A 23,738-nucleotide genomic window follows, 5' to 3' on the forward strand; every position below is an offset into this window, starting at 1 on the left:
CTGCGTAACCCTAGTAGCGCTCTAGAAATGTTAAGTAGTAGTAGTAACATGCAAAAACTGCTCTTATTTTAGCAGAGGACTGAAACTTCAACAAATGTGTTTTATTCTATCACAAACCTAAATAAATATCACGTATTTGAACTAGCATTCTATTACATTAGTGAGTGATCAATTTTAGTATCACAAGCTTTATGTGCTGACTTTTTCCTTGCCAAGGATCTTCTCACATAGGAAAGAATGAAGACATCAAAAAATTGATCAAAGGAATAAAAATCTTTTTGCCCAAAACAGAAAAAGAATGCAATGTCTGAGCACATGATTAATGTTTATCTATTTACTGAATTTGATGGTACTTATAAAAAGAAAACAACCCACCTGGTTTATGAGAAAAGTGCACACTTCCCAAAGCCTATAAAAATAAAAAAATAATCAATTCAGCTGTGTTGCACTCATAGTGGTAACATTCTCTCTTACTTTTTATATAGTTTAAATCACTAGACAACATTCTCAAAACCACTTACTAGAGACAGTGTACTGTATATACCTATCTCTGTCGCTTGGTGAAACCTTATCTGGAGTACTTCAACCAGTTCAGGAGGGCTAACAAAATGGTATAGCCTAAACGTATCATAAGTCCAAGAAAGTAACCAGGGGATATTCAGATATCACCGGCTAAATTAGGCCCCAGTATTCAATTCCAGGCTTACAATTTAGATTGTAAGCTCTTCTGAGCAGGGACCGTCCTTAATTGTTAATTGTCCTTAATTGTTAATTTGTCCTTAATTGTTAATTGTCCTTAATTTGTACAGCGCTGCGTAACCCTAGTAGCACTCTAGAAATGTTAAGTAGTAGTAGTAGTAGTAAGTCCAGGCACTGGCAGTGAATATCGGCAGCTCAGCAGACCCCTGCAAGCCGCTGGAACTTATGTGGGTTCTGGCTGATAGGGCCCGCATAACATTTAAAAAAGTCTTCAGCCCCTCCAATCTCCCCCCCCATGCTCCGGGCCACTGAGACCAAGACTCATCCAACCACCCTTCCAACCTTCCCCCATTCAGTATAGGCTCCCGAGTATGCAAGGCTGCCACTAGAGGTCACAGCAGCTATTTTGTTGAGGCAGCCGTTAAGGGACAGGAACGAGTGAGATCTGCTACTGCCCCCATTGCCCTCGCTGGACCACCAGGGATTTTAGGTAGGACAAGGGGAGGTGCAGGAGGAGGTCTTCTTCTTGGAGGGGGGATCAGGACCTGCAGGAGGAGGGTCTTGTTCTTGGTGGGGGGGGGGGGGGATGAGGGAGAAAAGGAAACTGGAATGGTGTTGGCCAGTACCGGCAATTATATGGGTGCCCGCATAGCTAACAGGGTGAATTTAGGACTGCTTTCGAACAGTCCTAAGTTTGCCTGGTTAGCCATGTGGGTACCAGCATTGAATATTGATGGCACCCATGTAACTGCCAGCTCCTCCTAAACTCTGCCCTCCTGTACTGCCTCAGACCTGCCCACTTAAGAACATAAGAATAGCCATACTGGATCAGACCAATGGTCTATCTAGCCCAGTATCCTGCTTGCAACAGTGGCCAATCCAGGTCGCAAGTACTTGGCAGAAACCCAATTAGTAGCAACACTTCACACATGGCTGCCAATATTCAGCAGCACTGCCGGGTTAAGTGCCGCTGAATATCGGCAGTTAGGTGGCCACAAGTGACTTAAGGAGGCAGAAGCCTCTCCTGCCCACTTATATCACTTTCAATATCACGTGGTAAGACTTTAGCTGGGAAAATGCCTTTGAAAACTGCCCTCCCAAATAGGGAGCTGATATTTAAAAACACTTATGAAGTTGGAGGTGGCACCAATCAAATACTTTTTTTTTAAATCAAATTGTACTTAAACAGTTAATTTTGAACATATAAATTGTTATATTGTCAAGTTATTGTCCAAAACAGAGGCATTCCAGGGGTGGTACCACTGAGTCATATATCTGGCACTCACTGGGCTAGGAAGTGGCCTTATCCAGATAATGCCACTGAACATCATGTCTGACCATGTTGGGACCATCTGAGTAGTGCTGGGACAGGCAGGGGTGGAGCTAAGCAGAGCTAGAAGTTATCTGGGTCCTGCCAGTATTCAGTACTGGTATCTGGATAATTTTCCAGGCAAATTAGGTCAGATCCCAGTAGCTGTCCCAAGTTGCCCACATAGATATCTGGATACTGGCATTAGTACCTGGACAACTTCTAGCAGCCACCGAAGGCAGAATGTCAATCTATGGCCCTTTACCCTTTTACCTGGATATTCAGTGCCAGTATCTAAGTAAGATCCAGTGCTGAATAAAATATGCTGACCACTGGGGTTTGAATATTACAAAATTCAATTTTTGAAGAGCAAAATGTAAATCAAAAATATAATACAAGCATATAACTTTTACGCAGGACATTAAAGGAAGAGAACTAATCATTAGAATAGAATAATTAAACAAATGAAACCTCAACTGCCAGGGAGGATCTATAAAGATGACCCAACGCCAATGGCTACTATCACTAGTTTCAATGGGGTTCCAAAAAAAGGAATAGCAGAAAACAACTCCTAATGGGAGAAAAAACTGCTGTTACAAAAAAACAGACAAAAACCTCTAAAATACAAAAACATAAATATCAGTTCTCTTCATATCAATATCCATATCAAGCTAGAAAAGTCCAAAAAAATAAAAAAAACCTGTGCACAGAAAACAAATCACTTAGCTGAAAACGAAACTTCAGAGGAGCTTCAAACAGATTCAAATTGTTCACTCCAGCTGCAAGTCTCTAAAACAAATCTTGTAGCACAGAATAACAAATCCTCGACAAGGGTCCTCCTTGTTTTGAACCCTTCATCAGGAGGAATCAAAAACTATACTTCCAGCCCCATGTTTATGCTGTAATATTCAGTGGTAAATGTGTTAAGTTATATGTCTAACTTGATGGTTCAAGTGACAGGTGCCAGCAGCACCACATGAACGGATAGAAACATTGAGGGAGTCTTTTACTAAAGGATAGCTCGAGTTATCTGCAGCAGATCCCATTTTATTCCAATGGGCTCTGCTGCAGATAACTTGAGCTAACCTTTAGTAAAAGACCCCTTGAATAAGCGTATAATTTGATACTATCTTAGATGGCTTCACCACACATTTGAATATCGACCTCTAGATGTTTACCTGGATAGATTGCTCAGGTTGAAAACTGTCCCTCTCAGAGTGCCTTTTTTTGCTAAATTAAAGAAAAGCATTCTGGGGCCTAGGGTAGGGCAACGGTGGGGTGATAAGAGGTTTCTAGGCCTGGAGAGAAAAGCAGCATATGTAGGATTTATTTTCAAAACTATAGGACCTTTTTAGTAAGCTGAACTAAAAAGTGACCAGTGCTATCACTAGCACAGAACTTTCCCATGCGTTGAGGCCACTTTTAGCATGGCTGTAAAATGGCCGCATTTCCCATTTCCTCAATTTAATGGCCATGTGCTAATTTCCCCATTAGCGCAGGCCATTAGCGTGGGAGCACTTACCAATACCTATTTTCTAGGCGGTGAGGGCTCCCACGCCAATCACGCGCTAATCGGTTGGAATGTGACGATATATCTGCTCTGATTAGCGCAGAACACACCTACTCTCTGCCCCTAAACACGCCCCCAATGCTAAAAAAATAAAAAGTCTTTTTTTAGACCTTGGGAAGCAACGCAGAGGCCAAAACTCCTGCAGGATAAGTAAGCGCACCCCGAGGTAGTACTTTTTAAACTGCAGTAAGCAAGCATTAGTGCTTACCGAAGCTTAGTAAAGGGGCCCATCTCTGTACTGTTGCCCTCCCCCATCTTTCCACTGCGACTGCCCCTGCTGCCTTTAAACATGCTGTGGTCACACCTCTCCTTAAGAAGCCTTCACTTGACCCTACTTGTCCCTCTAATTACCGACCCATCTCCCTCCTTCCTTTTCTCTCCAAATTACTTGAGCGTGCTGTTCACCGCCGCTGCCTTGATTTTCTCTCCTCACATGCTATTCTTGACCCATTACAATCTGGTTTTCGCCCTCTCCACTCAACCGAAACTGCGCTTACTAAAGTCTCCAATGACCTATTACTGGCTAAATCCAGAGGTCAATATTCCATCCTCATTCTTCTTGATCTTTCCGCTGCTTTTGACACTGTCGATCACAGCATACTTCTCGATACCCTGTCCTCACTTGGATTCCAGGGCTCTGTCCTTTCCTGGTTCTCTTCCTACCTCTCCCTCCGCACCTTTAGTGTTCACTCTGGTGGATCCTCTTCTACTTCTATCCCTCTGCCTATCGGCGTACCTCAGGGTTCTGTTCTTGGTCCCCTCCTCTTTTCTATCTACACTTCTTCCCTTGGTTCATTAATCTCATCCCATGGCTTTTCCTACCATCTCTATGCTGATGATTCCCAAATCTACCTTTCTACCCCTGATATCTCACCTTGCATCCAAACCAAAGTTTCAGTGTGCTTGTCTGACATTGCTGCCTGGATATCTCAACGCCACCTGAAATTAAATATGACCAAAACCGAGCTTCTCATTTTCCCCCCCAAACCCACCTCCCCGCTCCCCCCGTTTTCTATTTCTGTTGATGGCTCTCTCATTCTCCCTGTCTCCTCAGCTCGAAACCTTGGGGTCATCTTTGACTCTTCTCTCTCCTTCTCTGCTCATATCCAGCAGACCGCCAAGACCTGTCGTTTCTTTCTTTACAACATCCGTAAAATCCGCCCCTTTCTTTCCGAGCACTCTACCAAAACCCTCATCCACACCCTTGTCACCTCTCGTCTAGACTACTGCAATCTGCTTCTTGCTGGCCTCCCACTTAGTCACCTCTCCCCTCTCCAGTCGGTTCAAAACTCTGCTGCCCGTCTCATCTTCCGCCAGGGTCACTTTACTCATACTACCCCTCTCCTCAAGACCCTTCACTGGCTCCCTATCCGTTTTCGCATCCTGTTCAAACTTCTTCTACTAACCTATAAATGTACTCACTCTGCTGCTCCCCAGTATCTCTCCACACTCGTCCTTCCCTACATCCCTTCCCGTGCACTTCGCTCCATGGATAAAGCGAATGCTACATACCTGTAGAAGGTATTCTCCGAGGACAGCAGGCTGATTGTTCTCACTGATGGGTGACGTCCACGGCAGCCCCTCCAATCGGAATCTTCACTAGCAAAGTCCTTTGCTAGCCCTCGCGCGCCCGCGCGCACCGCGCATGCGCGGACGTCTTCCCGCCCGAAACCGGCTCGAGCCGGCCAGTCCAGTATGTAGCAAGACAAAACTCTGAAGGGAAGACACAACTCCAAAGGGGAGGCGGGCGGGTTTGTGAGAACAATCAGCCTGCTGTCCTCGGAGAATACCTTCTACAGGTATGTAGCATTCGCTTTCTCCGAGGACAAGCAGGCTGCTTGTTCTCACTGATGGGGTATCCCTAGCCCCCAGGCTCACTCAAAACAACAACCAAGGTCAATTGGGCCTCGCAACGGCGAGGACATAACTGAGATTGACCTAAAAAATTTACCAACTAACTGAGAGTGCAGCCTGGAACAGAACAAACAGGGCCCTCGGGGGGTGGAGTTGGATCCTAAAGCCCAAACAGGTTCTGAAGAACTGACTGCCCGAACCGACTGTCGCGTCGGGTATCCTGCTGCAGGCAGTAATGGGATGTGAATGTGTGGACAGAAGCCCACGTCGCAGCTTTGCAAATTTCTTCAATGGAGGCTGACTTCAAGTGGGCTACCGACGCAGCCATGGCTCTAACATTATGAGCCGTGACATGACCCTCAAGAGCCAGCCCCGCCTGGGCGTAAGTGAAGGAAATGCAATCTGCTAGCCAATTGGATATGGTGCGTTTCCCTACAGCCACTCCCCTCCTATTGGGGTCAAAAGAAACAAACAATTGGGCGGACTGTCTGTGGGGCTGTGTCCGCTCCAAGTAGAAGGCCAATGCTCTCTTGCAGTCCAAAGTGTGCAGCTGACGTTCAGCAGGGCAGGAATGAGGACGGGGAAAGAATGTTGGCAAGACAATTGACTGGTTCAGATGGAACTCCGACACGACCTTTGGCAGAAACTTAGGGTGAGTACGGAGGACTACTCTGTTGTGATGAAATTTGGTGTAAGGGGCCTGGGCTACCAGGGCCTGAAGCTCACTGACTCTACGAGCTGAAGTAACTGCCACCAAGAAAATGACCTTCCAGGTCAAGTACTTCAGATGGCAGGAATTCAGTGGCTCAAAAGGAGGTTTCATCAACTGGGTGAGAACGACATTGAGATCCCATGACACTGTAGGAGGCTTGACAGGGGGCTTTGACAAAAGCAAACCTCTCATAAAGCGAACAACTAAAGGCTGTCCTGAGATCGGCTTACCTTCCACATGGTAATGGTATGCACTGATTGCACTAAGGTGAACTCTTACAGAGTTGGTCTTGAGACCAGACTCAGACAAGTGCAGAAGGTATTCAAGCAGGGTCTGTGTAGGACAAGAGCGAGGATCTAGGGCCTTGCTGTCACACCAGACGGCAAACCTCCTCCAATGAAAGAAGTAACTTCTCTTAGTGGAGTCTTTCCTGGAAGCAAGCAAGATGCGGGAGACACCCTCTGGCAGACCCAAAGAGGCAAAGTCTACGCCCTCAACATCCAGGCCGTGAGAGCCAGGGACCGGAGGTTGGGATGCAGAAGAGCCCCTTCGTCCTGCGTGATGAGGGTCGGAAAACACGCCAATCTCCACGGTTCTTCGGAGGATAACTCCAGAAGAAGAGGGAACCAGATCTGACGCGGCCAAAAAGGGGCAATCAGGATCATGGTGCCTCGGTCTTGCTTGAGTTTCAACAAAGTCTTCCCCACCAGAGGAATGGGAGGATAAGCATACAGCAGGCCCTCCCCCCAAACGAGGAGGAAGGCATCCGATGCCAGTCTGCCGGTGGCCTGAAGCCTGGAACAGAACTGAGGGACTTTGTGGTTTGCTCGAGATGCGAAGAGATCCACCAAGGGGGTGCCCCACGCTTGGAAGATCTGGCGCGCCACTCGGGAGTTGAGCGACCACTCGTGAGGTTGCATAATCCTGCTCAACCTGTCGGCCAGACTGTTGTTTACGCCTGCCAGATATGTGGCTTGGAGCACCATGCCGTTCCGGCGAGCCCAGGTCCACATGCTGACGGCTTCCTGACACAGGGGGCGAGATCCGGTGCCCCCCTGCTTGTTTACATAATACATGGCAACCTGGTTGTCTGTCTGAATTTGAATAATTTGGTGGGACAGCCGATCTCTGAAAGCCTTCAGAGCGTTCCAGATCGCTCGTAACTCCAGAAGATTGATCTGTAGATCGCGTTCCTGGAGGGACCAGCTTCCTTGAGTGTGGAGCCCATCGACATGAGCTCCCCATCCCAGGAGAGACGCATCCGTGGTCAGCACTTTTTGTGGCTGAGGAATTTGGAAGGGACGTCCCAGAGTCAAATTGGTCCAAATCGTCCACCAATACAGGGATTCGAGAAAACTCGTGGACAGGTGGATCACGTCCTCTAGACCCCCAGCGGCCTGATACCACTGGGAGGCTAGGGTCCATTGAGCAGATCTCATGTGAAGGCGGGCCATGGGAGTCACATGAACTGTGGAGGCCATGTGGCCCAGCAATCTCAACATCTGCCGAGCTGTGATCTGCTGGGACGCTCGCACCCGGGAGACGAGGGACAACAAGTTGTTGGCTCTCGTCTCTGGGAGATAGGCGCGAGCCGTCCGAGAATCCAGCAGAGCTCCTATGAATTCGAGGTTCTGCACTGGAAGAAGATGGGACTTTGGGTAATTTCTCACAAACCCCAGTAGCTCCAGAAGGCGAATAGTCATCTGCATGGACTGCAGAGCTCCTGCCTCGGACGTGCTCTTTACCAGCCAATCGTCGAGATATGGGAACACGTGTACTCCCAGCCTGCGAAGTGCCGCTGCTACCACAGCTAGGCACTTTGTGAACACCCTGGGCGCAGAGGCGAGCCCAAAGGGTAGCACACAGTACTGGAAGTGGCGTGTGCCCAACTGAAATCGCAGATACTGTCTGTGAGCTGGCAGTATCGGGATATGTGTGTAGGCATCCTTCAAGTCCAGAGAGCATAGCCAATCGTTTTGCTGAATCATGGGGAGAAGGGTGCCCAGGGAAAGCATCCTGAACTTTTCTTTTACGAGATATTTGTTCAGGGCCCTTAGGTCTAGGATGGGACGCATCCCCCCTGTTTTCTTTTCCACAAGGAAGTACCTGGAATAGAATCCCAGCCCTTCTTGCCCGGATGGCACGGGCTCGACCGCATTGGCGCTGAGAAGGGCGGAGAGTTCCTCTGCAAGTACCCTCTTGTGTTGGAAGCTGTAAGACTGAGCTCCCGGTGGACAATTTGGAGGTTTTGAGGTCAAATTGAGGGTGTACCCCTGCCGGACTATTTGCAGAACCCACTGATCGGAGGTTAAGAGAGGCCACCTTTGGTGAAAAGCTTTCAACCTCCCTCCGACTGGCAGGTCGCCCGGCACGGACACTTGGATGTCGGCTATGCTCTGCTGGAGCCAGTCAAAAGCTCGCCCCTTGCTTTTGCTGGGGAGCCGCGGGGCCTTGCTGAGTCGCACGCTGCTGACGAGAGCGAGCGCGCTGGGGCTTAGCCTGGGCCGCAGGCTGTCGGGAAGGAGGATTGTACCTACGCTTGCCAGAAGAGTAGGGAACAGTCTTCCTTCCCCCGAAAAATCGTCTACCTGTAGAGGTAGAAGCTGAAGGCTGCCGGCGGGCGAATTTGTCGAATGCGGTGTCCCGCTGGTGGAGAGACTCTACCACCTGTTCGACTTTTTCGCCAAAAATGTTGTCCGCACGGCAAGGCGAGTCCGCAATCCGCTGCTGGATTCTATTCTCCAGGTCGGCGGCACGCAGCCATGAGAGCCTGCGCATCACCACACCTTGAGCAGCGGCCCTGGACGCAACATCAAAAGTGTCATAAACTCCTCTGGCCAGGAATTTTCTGCACGCCTTCAGCTGCCTGACCACCTCCTGAAAAGGCTTGGCTTGCTCAGGGGGAAGAGCATCAACCAAGCCCGCCAACTGCCGCACATTGTTCCGCATGTGTATGCTCGTGTAGAGCTGGTAAGACTGGATCTTGGACACGAGCATAGAGGAATGGTAGGCCTTCCTCCCAAAAGAGTCTAAGGTTCTAGCGTCCTTGCCCGGGGGCGCCGAAGCATGTTCCCTAGAACTCTTAGCCTTCTTTAGGGCCAAATCCACAACTCCAGAGTCGTGAGGCAACTGAGTGCGCATCAGCTCTGGGTCCCCATGGATCCGGTACTGGGACTCGATCTTCTTGGGAATGTGGGGATTAGTTAAGGGTTTCGTCCAGTTCGCAAGCAATGTCTTTTTTAGGACATGGTGCAAGGGAACGGTGGACGCTTCCTTAGGTGGAGAAGGATAGTCCAGGAGCTCAAACATTTCAGCCCTGGGCTCGTCCTCCACAACCACCGGGAAGGGGATGGCCGTAGACATCTCCCGGACAAAGGAAGCAAAAGACAGACTCTCGGGAGGAGAAAGCTGTCTTTCAGGAGAGGGAGTGGGATCAGAAGGAAGACCCTCAGACTCCTCGTCAGAGAAATATCTAGGATCTTCCTCTTCCTCCCACGAGGCCTCACCCTCGGTGTCAGACACAAGTTCACGAACCTGTGTCTGCAACCTCGCCCTGCTCGACTCAGTGGAGCCACGTCCACGATGGGGGCGTCGAGAGGTAGACTCCCTCGCCCGCATCGGCGAAGCTCCCTCCGCCGACGTAGTCGGGGAGCCTTCCTGGGAGGTGGCCGCTGCCGGCACCGCACGCGGTACCGACGTCGGGGACCTCAACCTGGGCGATGGGCCAGCCGGCGCCACGCTCGACGGTACCGGAGGCGCAAGCACCGCCGGTACCGGAGGGGTAGGGCGCAACAGCTCTCCCAGAATCTCTGGGAGAACGGCCCGGAGGCTCTCGTTTAGAGCGGCTGCAGAGAAAGGCTGTGAGGTCGATGCAGGCGTCGACGTCAGGACCTGTTCCGGGCGAGGAGGCTGTTCCGGGCTGTCCAGAGTGGAGCGCATCGACACCTCTTGGACAGAGGGTGAGCGGTCCTCTCGGTGCCGATGCCTGCTGGGTGCCGAATCCCTCGGCGACCCAGAGCTCTCGGTGCCGACGCGGGGAGGAGACCGGTGTCGATGCTTCTTCGACTTCTTCCGAAGCATGTCACCGGAGCTCCCCGGCACCGACGAGGAGGACGTAGAATCCATCCGTCGCTTCCTCGGGGCCGAGGCCGAAGAAGGTCGGTCTCGGGGGGGCTGTACCGCAGGAGCCCTCAGGGTGGGAGGAGACCCACCCGAAGGCTCACCGCCACCAGCAGGGGAATGGACAGCCCTCACCTGCACTCCTGACGATGCACCACCGTCCGACGACATCAGCAGACGAGGTCCCGGTACCACCGGCGTCGATGCAGCTATCCGATGTCTCGGCGCCGATGCAGAGGCCCGATGCCTCGATGCACTCGATGCAAGGGCGGCCGAGGAAGATGGTCTGGACGCTGATGACGTCGATGCACTCGAAGATCCCGGTGCCGATGCCGACGAAGAGCCCGAGAACAAAACGTTCCACTGGGCTAGTCTCGCTACCTGAGTCCGCCTTTGAAGCAGGGAACACAGACTACAGTTCTGAGGGCGGTGCTCGGCCCCCAGACACTGAAGACACGACGAGTGTCGATCAGTGAGCGAGATAACCCGGGCGCACTGGGTGCACTTCTTGAAGCCGCTGGAAGGCTTCGATGTCATGGGCGGAAAAATCACGCCGGCGAAATCAAAGTCCGAAATGACGGAAAAAGAGCACCAAAAACTTTAGAGGGAGAAAATCTCGACCGAGGCCGAAAAGAGGCCTACCCCGACGACGAAAGAAAACTTATCGGGGCCAAAAGCTGGAAATACGGGGAGGATTGAAACGGAACCCGGTGGAGGGGTTCCGGAGCACTTCCCGAGTAGAAGAAAAGCTTTTCCGAAGAAAAAACACGTTCAACAATATGGACGCGCGAGGTCGACTCTCCGGGGCTCGACACGGCGAAAAATACGACCGTACCGAGTGCGGACAAAAGAAGACTGGCCGGCTCGAGCCGGTTTCGGGCGGGAAGACGGCCGCGCATGCGCGGTGCGCGAGGGCTAGCAAAGGACTTTGCTAGTGAAGATTCCGATTGGAGGGGCTGCCGTGGACGTCACCCATCAGTGAGAACAAGCAGCCTGCTTGTCCTCGGAGAAATCCTTCTTATCTGTTCCCTTCTCCACTACTGCCAACTCCAGACTTCGCGCCTTCTGTCTCGCTGCACCCTACGCCTGGAATAAACTTCCTGAGCCCCTACGTCTTGCCCCATCCTTGGCCACCTTTAAATCTAGACTGAAAGCCCACCTCTTTAACATTGCTTTTGACTCGTAACCACTTGTAACCACTCGCCTCCACCTACCCTCCTCTCTTCCTTCCCGTTCACATTAATTGATTTGATTTGGTTACTTTATTTATTTTTTGTCTATTAGATTGTAAGCTCTTTGAGCAGGGACTGTCTTTCTTCTATGTTTGTGCAGTGCTGCGTATGCCTTGTAGCGCTATAGAAATGCTAAATAGTAGTAGTAGTAGTAGTGATAGGCTGCCCAGAGATAGCACAGGTGCAAATTTATGTGGGTTCCTAATTGGTGATGGCTATATCTGTTAGGATACCTGTTGTGGTAACTTTAGAGTCACTCTGGGACGTGGTCCATGAGGTTAACTCTTCACTGCTGAAAATGCCTGGGAAAGTTTATGGTGACTTAAAAACTGTTTCTGAGACTGTTATTGCGCAAGCTCATGAAGTAGAACAACACTCTGCTAAGTTGAGAGTTTTAGATCTTAAGCTTGGTGAAGTTGAAGATTTGAGTTCTGTACTTGCAAAGGATAAACTTATTTTACATCACTAAGTTGAATATTTAGAGAACCAAGTCTGGAGGAATAACTTGCGGTTCCTAAACTTCCCCAGGTCCCCTTTAATACCACCTATTGAAATGGTGAGGAAGTATTTTATACAGGTTTTGAAGATACCACCTGAAGCTGTGCCTCCAGTGGTTAGGGTACAGCAGATTTCAACTCAAGGAACAGACTCTGGGGGAGATTTAGAGGGAAGATCTGGTAATTTAAACTTAAATTTGACACACTGGAGGTGGCAACACAGAGGTTCATGGCAGTAGTGACTTGTGCTTTAGAACCGGATTGCAATACTATATTACGGTTATATTTCCCCTATATGACCAACATAGTCTCCATCTACAGCGTACGCTTACTACTAATGTACTACACTGGGAGTTACAATATAAATTGGTCATGCGATTGTACATATCACCTCATTGTGCTTATCAAGCAAGATTTGGAACTACTGATTGTTGTCACAAGTGCGGTCACTCTGTGGCCACTTTGGGACATTTGTTTTGGACTTGTCCTCTGATCACTGGCTTTTGGCGGACTGTTGGGACGTATCTCAACTTTGGCACTCACGTTGGACTCCCAAGCCTTCTTCTTTGTTTTCTACATTGGATCTTGCTCATCCCTTTCCTAAAGGATTTACTGGCTTTGTCTGACGGGCCCTTCTTATGGGGAAACGGTGCATCCTTCGGCAGTGGCTGGAGCCTGATTGTCCTACTTTATCATATTGGAGAAACCTGATGATCACTCAAGCTACTTTTAAGCACCAGGAAGTGCATGACTTCAATACCCCAGCAGGCTGCCACTACACTATTATTTGGGACCATTAACTTCAGTGACTCGTAGTCACATCTTGAATGCTTAATCAACCTCTGCTCCTATTTGTGGCACCTACTGTTTTACCAGATCCCCAGCGTCACACCCACTGTTGTGTCTAGAATTAGGGTAGCGGGCAAGGGTTAGGGTAGGAGGGAGGATTGGTAGGGGAGGGAGGTTGGGTAGGAGAGTGATTTAAGCATCTGAGATTTGGGTTTGTTTGACTGCAACTTTGGTTAAGAGAATTGTTGTGCTTTGCAGTCTTATGTTGCTCTTATACCTTTTTTCCTTTTTCTAACAAAGATGATTTAAATATATTTCCTCTATATGAATGATTTGTTTATGGGCTCTAAGATTTGTATATTTCATGATTTAGCTCGAGATACGCAATTGAGAAGTCAGGCCTTCCTTGCTCTTCGGTCAAGGATTCTGGCCTTGGGAGCCACCTTTGTTTTGAAATTTCCTTGCATTTGTAATGTGATATTGGAGGGAAAAACTTATATTTTTGAACCATAAAACAACTGTAGATTTTCTTAAAGTAAAAGAAGAGTTGAATCTCTCTCTCTCTCTCTTTCTCTCTCTCTATCTGTTAGTAAAATGGGCAGGCTACACGTTGATACGGTGCCATCTACATGTGATGCAGCAAAATCACTGCTTCCTTGTAGAAGTTGCTGAGTTTGTGCTTCTCATTTTTATATATACATATTTGTATAATGGTTGCTCCAGCTGCACGTATACTCCTGTGTGTCCTTTTATGCATTTTACAAAAAACCTGAGTTCGTCAGAGCCTTTATAAAATAGCACCAGAATTGAACTTGTCCCAATCTGGATGTCTCAATTCCAATCTCGACGTTCTATGTAAAATGGGCCTCCACACATGGTAAAGTATAGTCATTACTAAAACTTCATTGAATAAAATTTAAACCATGCTATCAACAATCATATCTGAAAAATACCAAGGCCTGTCTTACACCAAGTGGAGGAGTGGCCTAGTGGTTAGGGTGGTGGACTTTGGTCCTGAGGAACTGAGTTCAATTCCCACTTCAGGCACAGGCAGCTCCTTGTGACTCTGGGCAAGTCACTTAACCCTCCATTGCCCCATGTAATCGCATTGAGCCTGCCATGAGTGGGAAAGTGCGGGGTACAAATGTAACAAAACAAACACCCTCCTAAAAATTAAGAACCTTTTAAAATGAACTCTTCAGCGTTTCTCTACTGTCTGCAAAGTTATGAAGCTTTTTCCCTTTTAGGCTGCAGGCCAGGACAATGAGCCTCCCCCTCCGATTATCAAAGCAAACATGAAACTCTGATTCCCTTGCTGGATGCAAAGAGGAGAAGGGAAGGAGGAGGAGGTTGAGAAACCAATGAATTTCTACATAATGAACACTGCTTCTTTTGTAATCCTTAGAAAGGGCTCACTGACGGTAGCCTGTACTTTCATTCTTTAAGCAGAAACAAATATCTATGCCATATGCTCAGACGAAAGGCTTGTTACAGGGGTTTAATATGGTACTTTATATTCTTTTAACTACAATAACTAAATCACTGGATGGTGGGAGAGGGGGGCTGATTGCTTTCTTTAATATTATCAATTTTTAATCCCCTTTAGTAAAAGGTTGCCCAGATGGAAAATAAAAATGGCTAGAAATTGCAATATATTATCAATCTCAATAGCCAGTGGGTTTTAGGTATGTCAGCACAGAGATAGAAAATAATTACCATTTAATACAACAGACACACTAACTATATTTAATGCATAGTAACATGACCTTGAATGTAGGTTACAGGGAAATGTATCATAATCATTATATTAAGAACCTGCAGCACATAACATGGATGCCATGGGTACCATGGGTACCATCAGTACCATGGGTACCAGGTATCATGGGTACCATCGGTACCATCGGTACCATGGGTGCCATTGGTACCATGGGTACCAGGTATCATGGGTAACATCGGTACCAGGTATCATGGGTGTTTGTTTGTTTTGTTACATTTGTACCCCGCGCTTTCCCACTCATGGCAGGCTCAATGCGGCTTACATGGGGCAATGGAGGGTTAAGTGACTTGCCCAGAGTCACAAGGAGCTGCCTGTGCCTGAAGTGGGAATCGAACTCAGTTCCTCAGTTCCCCAGGACCAAAGTCCACCACCCTAACCACTAGGCCACTCCTCCACTCCATGGGTGCCATCAGTACCATGGATGCCATGGGTACCATTGGTACCAGGTACCATGGGTACCAGGTATCATGGGTACCATCAGTACCATCAGTACCAGGTATCATGGGTACCATCGGTGCCATGGGTACCATCGATACCATGGGTGCCATCGGTACCATGGGTACCATTGGTCCCATCTCTGTTATGGACACGCAGGTCATCTGGCAGTCTGTATCAATTCCCCAGCATTTGCAGATTCTGCCTTAGGCTTCGGTACCATCGGGTGCCATTGGTGCTAGCGGCTCCTGCGGCACCTAGCTTTTCGCCTGGGATCAGATCCCCTTCACCGGTACTGCCTCCGGTATCGATGTAGGTAGCCTCCTGGGTCGATTCTCCTTCACTGGAGTCGCCTGGGGAGTCAACTTCTCGTCCCCGTCGTCGAGGTCACCGCGCCTCCATGTCGGACGGATTTCGGTCTGAGCTGCTCTGTCTGAGTTGTTAGCTCAATCCGATGATGCCTCATCTGATGACCATGACGGTCATGGAGTTTTCTCTGCTGAGGATTCTCTAGATCTTCTATCTGTCTCGACTTCCTCACCTTACAGCAGCTCTCCTCTCCAGAGACTTTGTATTTTTCATCTTTTATGCTGGTATTGTCTGAGGCCATTCCCTTCCTTGTGGAGATTGTGAGTCAGCCCAGGGCCCAGATGCTCGAGGTCCTGGACTATCCATCTGCCACAGTTCTTTTTCATGATACAAGACTGAATCCCAGTATCGGATCCACGGGTAATCCAGTTTCATTAGGCCTGGGGTGGTGGATTCTGCTCTCAGAACAGATAGGAGCTCTGGAAACTTGCTTCGGCACCCCCGGGGCCAGAGCATACAACCTTAGCCTCTTTTAGGAGAACGGCGTACCAGGCTGGCATGATCGCCTTCAAAATCGAGTCCTACCGGATCTTTACGAGCACTCCCACCGGAGCAGGCTAATACTTTTCACCAGCTGGTCAGGCATCACAAGGTGTGTCGCTGCTTCCTGTTCAGGGGCATTTTCGACACTTGCGATGTAACATCTAGATTTCTGCTCTGGGTATAGTGATGCGCAGACTCTCATGGCTGCGTGCCTCCACCCTGGAGGAGATGAATCAGCAGAAAATTGCAGATATTCTGTGCATCCACTTCCTCTTCTCGGAAGTTTTATAACGGGAAGAGAGTTTTTTCCTTACGCCTCAAGGGGTCGTACGTATACTCCTGCTTCTCGACAGCTGGTTCAGGCGCTGCCTCAGCACGCTCGTTCTAGTCAACAGCGTGCACCTAAGCAGGCCCCTGCAGCTCCTCAGCAAAAACCAGAGACGGGGTTTTTACTGACTCCAATTCATCATACCCACTATATAAACTGGCCATACCGGCTGTTCTGCCTGTCGGGGTCCGGTTAGGATACACTCTCAATCTGGAATCAAACCCTCTAAATTGCTCACCGGGAGCTCAACCCTTTAGCTCCCATCACAAGTAGGTTCTTGCAGAGGAACTCTCCGCCCTTCTCAGCGCCAATGCGATCGAGCCCATTCCACCAGGGCAAGAAGGGCTGGGATTCTATTCCAGGTGCTTCCTTGTGGGAAAGAAAACAGGGGGGATGCGTCCCTTCATAGACATAAGTGGCCTGAACAAATATTTGGTTCAGGATGCTTTCCTTGGGCACCCTTCTTCCCATAATTCAGGAAACCGATTGGCTATGCTCTCTGGATTTACAGGATGCTTTTACCCAATTTGTGTCCAGAGTATTTTTTTTCTAGTGCCTGGCTGTGGTTGCTGCGTCTCCACGTAGACTGGGAGTGCATGTGTTCCCTTATCCCAATGATTGGCCGTCTCAACAGATTACAGCTCAATAAATATTGAGACTTCTAAGGCACATGGCTTCCACAGTTCACGTAACTCCCATGGCACGTTTACACATTACATCCGCTCAGTGGATCCTAGCTTCCCAGTGGTATTAAGCTTCAGGGAATCTAGAGGATGTGCCCCAACTGTCTGCCAGTTTTCGGAATTTCCTTCAGTGGTGGTCAGTTTGCTCCAATTTGGTTCTGGGGCGTCCATTCCAACTTCCTCAGCCACAAAATGTGCTGACGACGGTTTCATCCCTTCTGGGGTAGGGAGCACATGTAGATGGGCTCCATACTCAAGGACCTTAGTCCCTTTAGGAAAAGCGTCTCCAGGTTAATCTCCTGGTTTTCAGTGATCGGCTATCCAACCAAATTCTTCTAATTCAAACAGGCAATCGGGTTGCGATGTCTACCTCGACAGCAAAGGGGTACTGGATCTCGCCCTCTGTGTCGGGGCACTGTGCAGATGTGGCTGTGGGCTCGCCAACACGGTATGTTTCTCCAAGCCCTTTTATCTAGCCGGCGTAAATAACAGTCTGGTCGACATGTTGAGCAGGATAATGCAGCCGCACGAGTGGTCGTTGAGCATAACTGTAGCTCGAAAGATCTTCCGGGAGTGGGGCTCCCACTCAGTGGATCTTTTTGCCACTTAGTCCAATCACAAAGTCCCTCAGTTCTGTTTCAGACTGCAAGCCCATGGCAGGCTAGCATCGGATGCCTTTCTCCTTCATTGGGGGACAGGCCCTCTGTATGCGTATCCTCCCATACCCCTGCTGGGGAAGACTTTGCTGAAACTCAAGCAAGACCAAAGGAACATGATTATGATGGCGCTGTTTTGGGCACGTCAGATCTGGTTCCCTCTTCTTCTGGAGTTATATACAGAAGAACCATGGAGATTGGAATGTTTTCCATCCCTCATTACTCAAAACGAGGGGGCGCTTCTGCATCCCAACCTCCGGTCTCTGGCTCTCACGGTCTGGATGTTAAGGGCGTAGAGTTCGCCTCCTTGGGTCTTTCTGAGGGTGTCTCCCGAGTCTTGCTTGCTTCCAGGAAAGATTCCACTAAGAGGTGTTACTCTTTTAAATGGAAGAGGTTTGCCGTCTGGTGTGACAGCAAGGTCCTAGATCCTTTTTCTTGTCCTACGCAGACCTTGCTTGAGTACCTTCTACACCTATCAGAGTCTGGTCTTAAGACTACCTCAGTAAGGGTTCACCTTAGTGCAATTAGTGCTTCTCATTGTCATGTAGAGGGTAAGCCTATCTCTGGACAGCCTTTAGTTCTTCGCTTCATGAGAGGCTTGCTTTTGTCAAAGCCCACTGTCAAACCTCCTACAGTGTCATGGGATCTCAACGTCATTCTCTCCCAACTGATGGAAGCTCCTTTCGAGCCACTGAGTCCTGCCATCTGAAGTACTTGACCTGGAAGGTCATTTTCTTGGTGGCTGTTTCCTCAGCTCGTAGGGTCAGTGAGCTTCAGGCTCTAGTGGTTCATGCTCCTTTCCTTAAATTTCATCATAACAGAGTAGTCCTCCGCACGCACTCTAAGTTCTTGCCAAAGGTGGTGTTGGAGTTTCCATCTGAACAAGTCAATTGTCTTGCCAGCATTTTTTCCTCGCCCTCATACAAGTCCTGGCGAAAGCAAACTGCACACTTTGGTCTGCAAAGGAGCGTTGGCCTTTACGTGGATCGGACAAGCTCCCACAGACAGTCCGCCCAGTTGTTTATTTCGCTTAATGCCAATAGAGGGGAGTTGCTGTCGGGAACCGCACCATTTCTAATTGGCTAGCAGATTGCATCTCCTTCGCTTTTGTCCAGGCTGGACTGACTATAGAGGGCCATGTCACGGCTCCCTTTATTAGAGCCTTGGCTGAGTCAGTGGCTCATCTAAGATAAGTCATTATTGAAGAGATCTGCTAGGCTGCGGTGTGGTCATCAGTCCACATATTCACATCTCACTACTGCCTTCAGCAGGATAGCCGACGCAACAGTCGGTTTGGGCAGTCGGGGCTGCAGAAATTGTTTGGGGTTTTAGAATCCAACTCCAACCCTCCTAGGCCCGTTTTTATTCTGTTCCAGGCTACACTCTCATTTAGATGTTTCTTCTTTTCAGGTCAATTTTTATTCTGTCCTCGCCGTTGCGAGGCTCAATTGACCACTGTTTGTTGTGTTGTGTAAGCCTGGGAGCTAGGGATACCCCACTTGTGAGAATATCAGCCTGCTTGTCTTCGGAGAAAGAGTAGTTACTTACCTGTAGCAGGTGTTCTCCGAAGACAGCAGGCTGCATATTCTCACAAACCTCCCACCTCCCCTTTTGGAGTTGTCTCCTTCATCTTTTGGATTTAACTGAGGGGTGTGTCCGTGCGGCGAGCGGGAAGATGTGTGCGTGCATGCGCGGTGCGATTGCTCGCGCGACAGAACGCCGTTGAAGAGATTTTTAGATTTTGCTTGAAAATCCTCCGGGGCCGACGTGACGTCACCCACTTGTGAGAATATGCAGCCTGCTGTCTTCGGAGAACACCTGCTACAGGTAAGTAACTACTCTTTACCTGGCTCATTCTAGATCTGGTGTGGAGACAGTGAGCAGTGCAGTGAAACTGAGTAGTCTGTGTGCATGCGCTGAGTGTTCCGCATGCTGATGGAACTCTCAGGAGAGTGACAAACAGCTCAGGCTGGCAGTTGGGACAGAGCTGTATTGGTGAGAACATGTTACTTGGAAAAGACTGGAAGAAAGTTGATGCTGGAGATCATCACCTGAAAGAAAAGGTGCCCATCGTTCAAGAGAGCCAGAGAGAGAAAACAAAGAGAGCAGCTAAGTGACTGAAGCTATTTTAAAAAGTGCACATAAGAGAAAATAGTAAAGGAAACCTGAACAATAAGTGAGAGATAACTAAAAGAAGAAAAAAAGAGTAGAGGAAAACTTACATGTTGGGATCCTTGGGGGTCTCCAGGGGTCTGAGGGACAGGAGAGGGGGAGACTTTGAAGAGTCTGGTGTTTTGTGGAATTGAATGTACTTAAATGATTTATGTAACTAATATTTATACTTATCTGAGGATGCTCTCAATGTTTCTAGAGACTAAACTGATTTGTGTTGCTAACCTGTAATTGGAATACATATTTTAAATTTGCAAGTTGATAAAATTTCATTAGCATTTAAATATAATTCACTAATAAAAATATTTTCTTTTTATTGTTAAACTCCATGGTTGGTGTTGAGTCATTTCGGGGAAACACTGTGACATATTTGGTACCATCATTTTAATACCTTGCTCTGCCACCAGGGGGGTTTACACTAGGTAATGGCATCCTTTACATATTTCTTGGTGGGGAAGGATTGAAACTATTAAAATGATGGTATCTCCTAAAATACTACTACAACTACTACTTATCACTTCTATAGCGCTGCAAGGCATACGCAGCACTGTGCACCATACATGAAAAGACAGTCCCTGTTCAAAGAGCTCACAATCTAAATAGGACAGACAAACAGACAGAACTAAGAGGTAAAGGAATTAAAGAGGTGGGGATAAAAGGGTACAGGGGAAGTGAGTAGTGGTTAGAAGTCAAAAGCAGCGTTAAAGAGGTGGGCTTTTAGCCAAACTATGTATTAAGTATGATTCCAGTCCTTTTCCAATCCTCATTTTATAAACAAATTGAAAAACTTTTGGTTACCTTCCTTTGGAAGTCTAAAATCCCTAGAATCTCCCTAAAAAAACTTAAAGCCCCAAAAGAAAAGTTTGGAGTTTTTTTCCCTGACTTTTTATTATACCATAAAGCATTTATTGTTCAACAAGGATGCTACTGGTTCCCCTCTACATTTACTTATATAGATGTCTCCTGCTTTTTTTTAATGTAGACAACCCTATAATCAGTAGTACCAAAACTTGCTTACAGAACTTAGACAAACTACTTGACATGCCCATTTTTTCTTCACTTCAGATAACTATTTGGAATAATTCTAAATTCCTCATTGATAAGAATACTTTTTTTTTTTTAACTTGGGTTAGCCGTGGAATCTGGAGTATTAGAGATCTTTGCAATGAAACCCAAAACAACTTGTTATCTTTTCAAGACCTCCAAGTTCAATTCCATCTTCCTATCACACAATACTTTCATTGGCTGCAATTGTCCCATTGTGTTAAAAAAGCGGTATATTGACAACTGCTAACTCTCAGGAGCCATCTATATATCAGCTTGCTGAATTCTTAATAAACAATGGACACATGGCCTCAACCATCTATAGGAAATTGCTTTTATCTCAATGTAAAGATAACTGTGTACTTCAAGAGTTATGGGGGAAAGACACCAATCATCAGATTCTACATTTGGTGCAAACCAAGCTATGGTTATCTCTTATTAAACCACTTGCCTCAGCAAATATCATGCAGTCAATGTTTTTCTTATATCATAGAGCTGTATGGACCCCAAGGAAAATGCACAATGCAAAATTACTAACTTCGAACTTATGCTGGCACTGTCAAGCCCATATAGGAACACTAATTCACATGATTTATGACTGTGAAAAGATAAAGCCTTCTTGGCAGTTTATTTGGAAAATCATATGTTGTATCTTTAAAATTAATATGCATCTTAATGCCTCATTAATAGTTTTCAAGTCTTGTTCTTCTGATATTCATCTACCACACCATCACAAAGTGTTATTTGACATATTAGTCACTATCGGACAGCATATGATATTAGCGAATTGGAAAAACTCGGATTTCTTAAATGAACATTTTTGGTGGCAGTCTGTTTTACTTTATTATAAGTTCGAATCGACTTCAGTGCTATCAATGAGAAGACTCTGATTTGGTCTCCTCTCAAAGACTATATTCTTACACTATAGCAGCCAATAAAATTTGGCTTAATATTATCGTTTTCATCATAATGTAATTGCCTTTTCCTATGCATAATCTCTGTATAGTACTTTACTACATATGTTTATGTATTTCACTTTCAATGAAAATACAATAAAATTTCTTGGGGAAAATAAAATCTAGCCCTAAGCACTAATTCTATAACGGCATCTGGGTGCCAAGATTCTGGTATAGAATACAAGTGTAAATCGGTATCAACACACTACATTTAGGTGCCCCCACTTACGCCAGGTCAATGGCAGGTGTAAGTGGGTGCACGTAAATGTGGCATTTGTTGTTATATTATATAATTCTTCTTTTTCGCAGATACCAAAATTGGCTCAAAGAGATTACAAAACCAATATAACCGGAAAAATAATCTGAGAGCTACAGACAGACCACACCTAAATCCCAGTAATTAAGTCATAGATATTTGCTAAATAGATACATTTTAAGCACCTATCAGAAGATTAAATAGAACATAACTTACTGTAGTTTAGTTTATTAGGACTGACTAGCAGTATACGGCAGTTCACAATATAATAAAACAAATTAGAAAAGGAAAAGAACTGCAAAAATTGACAGGAAAACAAGGGCTCAAAACACGCAAAGAAGGAAAGAATGAGAGGAGAAAATAGTGGGAGGGAACCAGTGGAAGGAAATAGCTGAGGGTGGCTAAGAATTCAGTATTCTATAAGTTATAGACAGCCATGTTCCGCTCAATGCCCCATGCATTTTCGTGCTAAGCAAGCTACTGAGTGCTCAGCTAGCAATTATGCATGTTAAGGGCCGGATTCTATAAATGGCACTCCAGATTAGGCACTGGAAAGAATTGACGCTAAGTGCTATTCTATAAAGGGTGCACACCCTTAATAGAGTGGCAGTTAAGCACGGATCTCAAGCCTAACTATGGGCGCCAGACTTACGCCAGCTGAAACCCAGTGTAAATGCTGCTCATCTTAGGCGCATTGACTCAGTATTCCATAATTACATGCACAGTAATTCTTGTAAATGAGCAGACACATAATTAGACAAGTGCTTTAGATTTAAAAAAAAAAAGATAATTAACTTTTATGTTGATAAAAAAAACCCCCAAAACTTACATTTTTGTTTTTTAAAGCCAAAACCTTCCTAAATTAGGCACAATTAAAGGAACACCCCTGATCCACCCATGACCGCGCCCATTTTTTGGACATGAGCCTAAATTTATGCACGTAAATTTTAATTAGCACCAATAACTGAGATCTCAATTATCAACGCTAAGTGGCTCATTATTCAATTAAAGTGAGCGCGTGTACAAATTTGCATGTGCCATTTTTAGCACTTTTTATAGAATTTGGGGAATAATTTGTACCTATGTAACACAGTTATAAAGTTATTACCAAGGTGGACACATAACAGAAACAAAGGGTGACATAAGCACAAGTCTGAAACTTGTGAACAGTAACTGTGTCAGTCATCAGGCTTCAGTCCTAGTTATTGTCAATTCACACATCTTTTATATATATTCACAGTTCAATTAGCTTTTAACAAATACAAACAAAATCTAACTCAAGGTACAGTACATCTTCCTCACGTCATAAATTTTCAAATCCAAGTGTGAATATACTGGAGTGTATAAGAAAGAGGAAACAAGCGCTCTGTTACACTTGGCCAAATGGTTTACCCTCTGTATTACGCAAGGAAATGACAACATTTGAAGGAACGGTTGGTTATTTGGGTAGCTGCAGAATGATAGGTTAATTTACTGTATCTTATTATATATTTTATATTTTTCATTGTGTAAACCCCTTTGATGCAATGGATATTGTTAAAGGCGTCATAGCAAACGAAATAAATGAAGTAAAATGAAATAAAAATGCACAAATGAACCAGGGCTGAAGCCTTGACAGTTGTGCTACTGCTCAGAAGTTTGTACAAATTTAGCCCCTTTTTTTGCATCTGTTCACTTTCAATAAAAACCAAGGCAATAATCAATAATCCTGATTTCTGCAGATACAATGGTATTTTACCTGAGAAGAGGGTTTGTTCAGTTTTTAGGTCTGGCAGTTTCTGCTGTTGCTGCATGCCCC

The 23,738-nt window shown here is 46.7% G+C and overlaps 1 long non-coding RNA gene across 1 annotated transcript in view; it reads right to left on the reverse strand.

Moving 5' to 3' along the window:
* LOC115470730 overlaps window positions 1–23,738 on the reverse strand; it is a 561,138-nt gene that overhangs the window by 521,727 nt on the left and 15,673 nt on the right. Inside the window, exon 2 of the long non-coding RNA XR_003942231.1 lies at window positions 376–409. This is a non-coding gene — a long non-coding RNA (uncharacterized LOC115470730). The remainder of the gene's footprint in view (window positions 1–375; window positions 410–23,738) is intronic.

Source organism: Microcaecilia unicolor, chromosome 5 (genome assembly GCF_901765095.1).
Source record: "Microcaecilia unicolor chromosome 5, aMicUni1.1, whole genome shotgun sequence".
Classification (NCBI taxonomy): domain Eukaryota; kingdom Metazoa; phylum Chordata; class Amphibia; order Gymnophiona; family Siphonopidae; genus Microcaecilia; species Microcaecilia unicolor.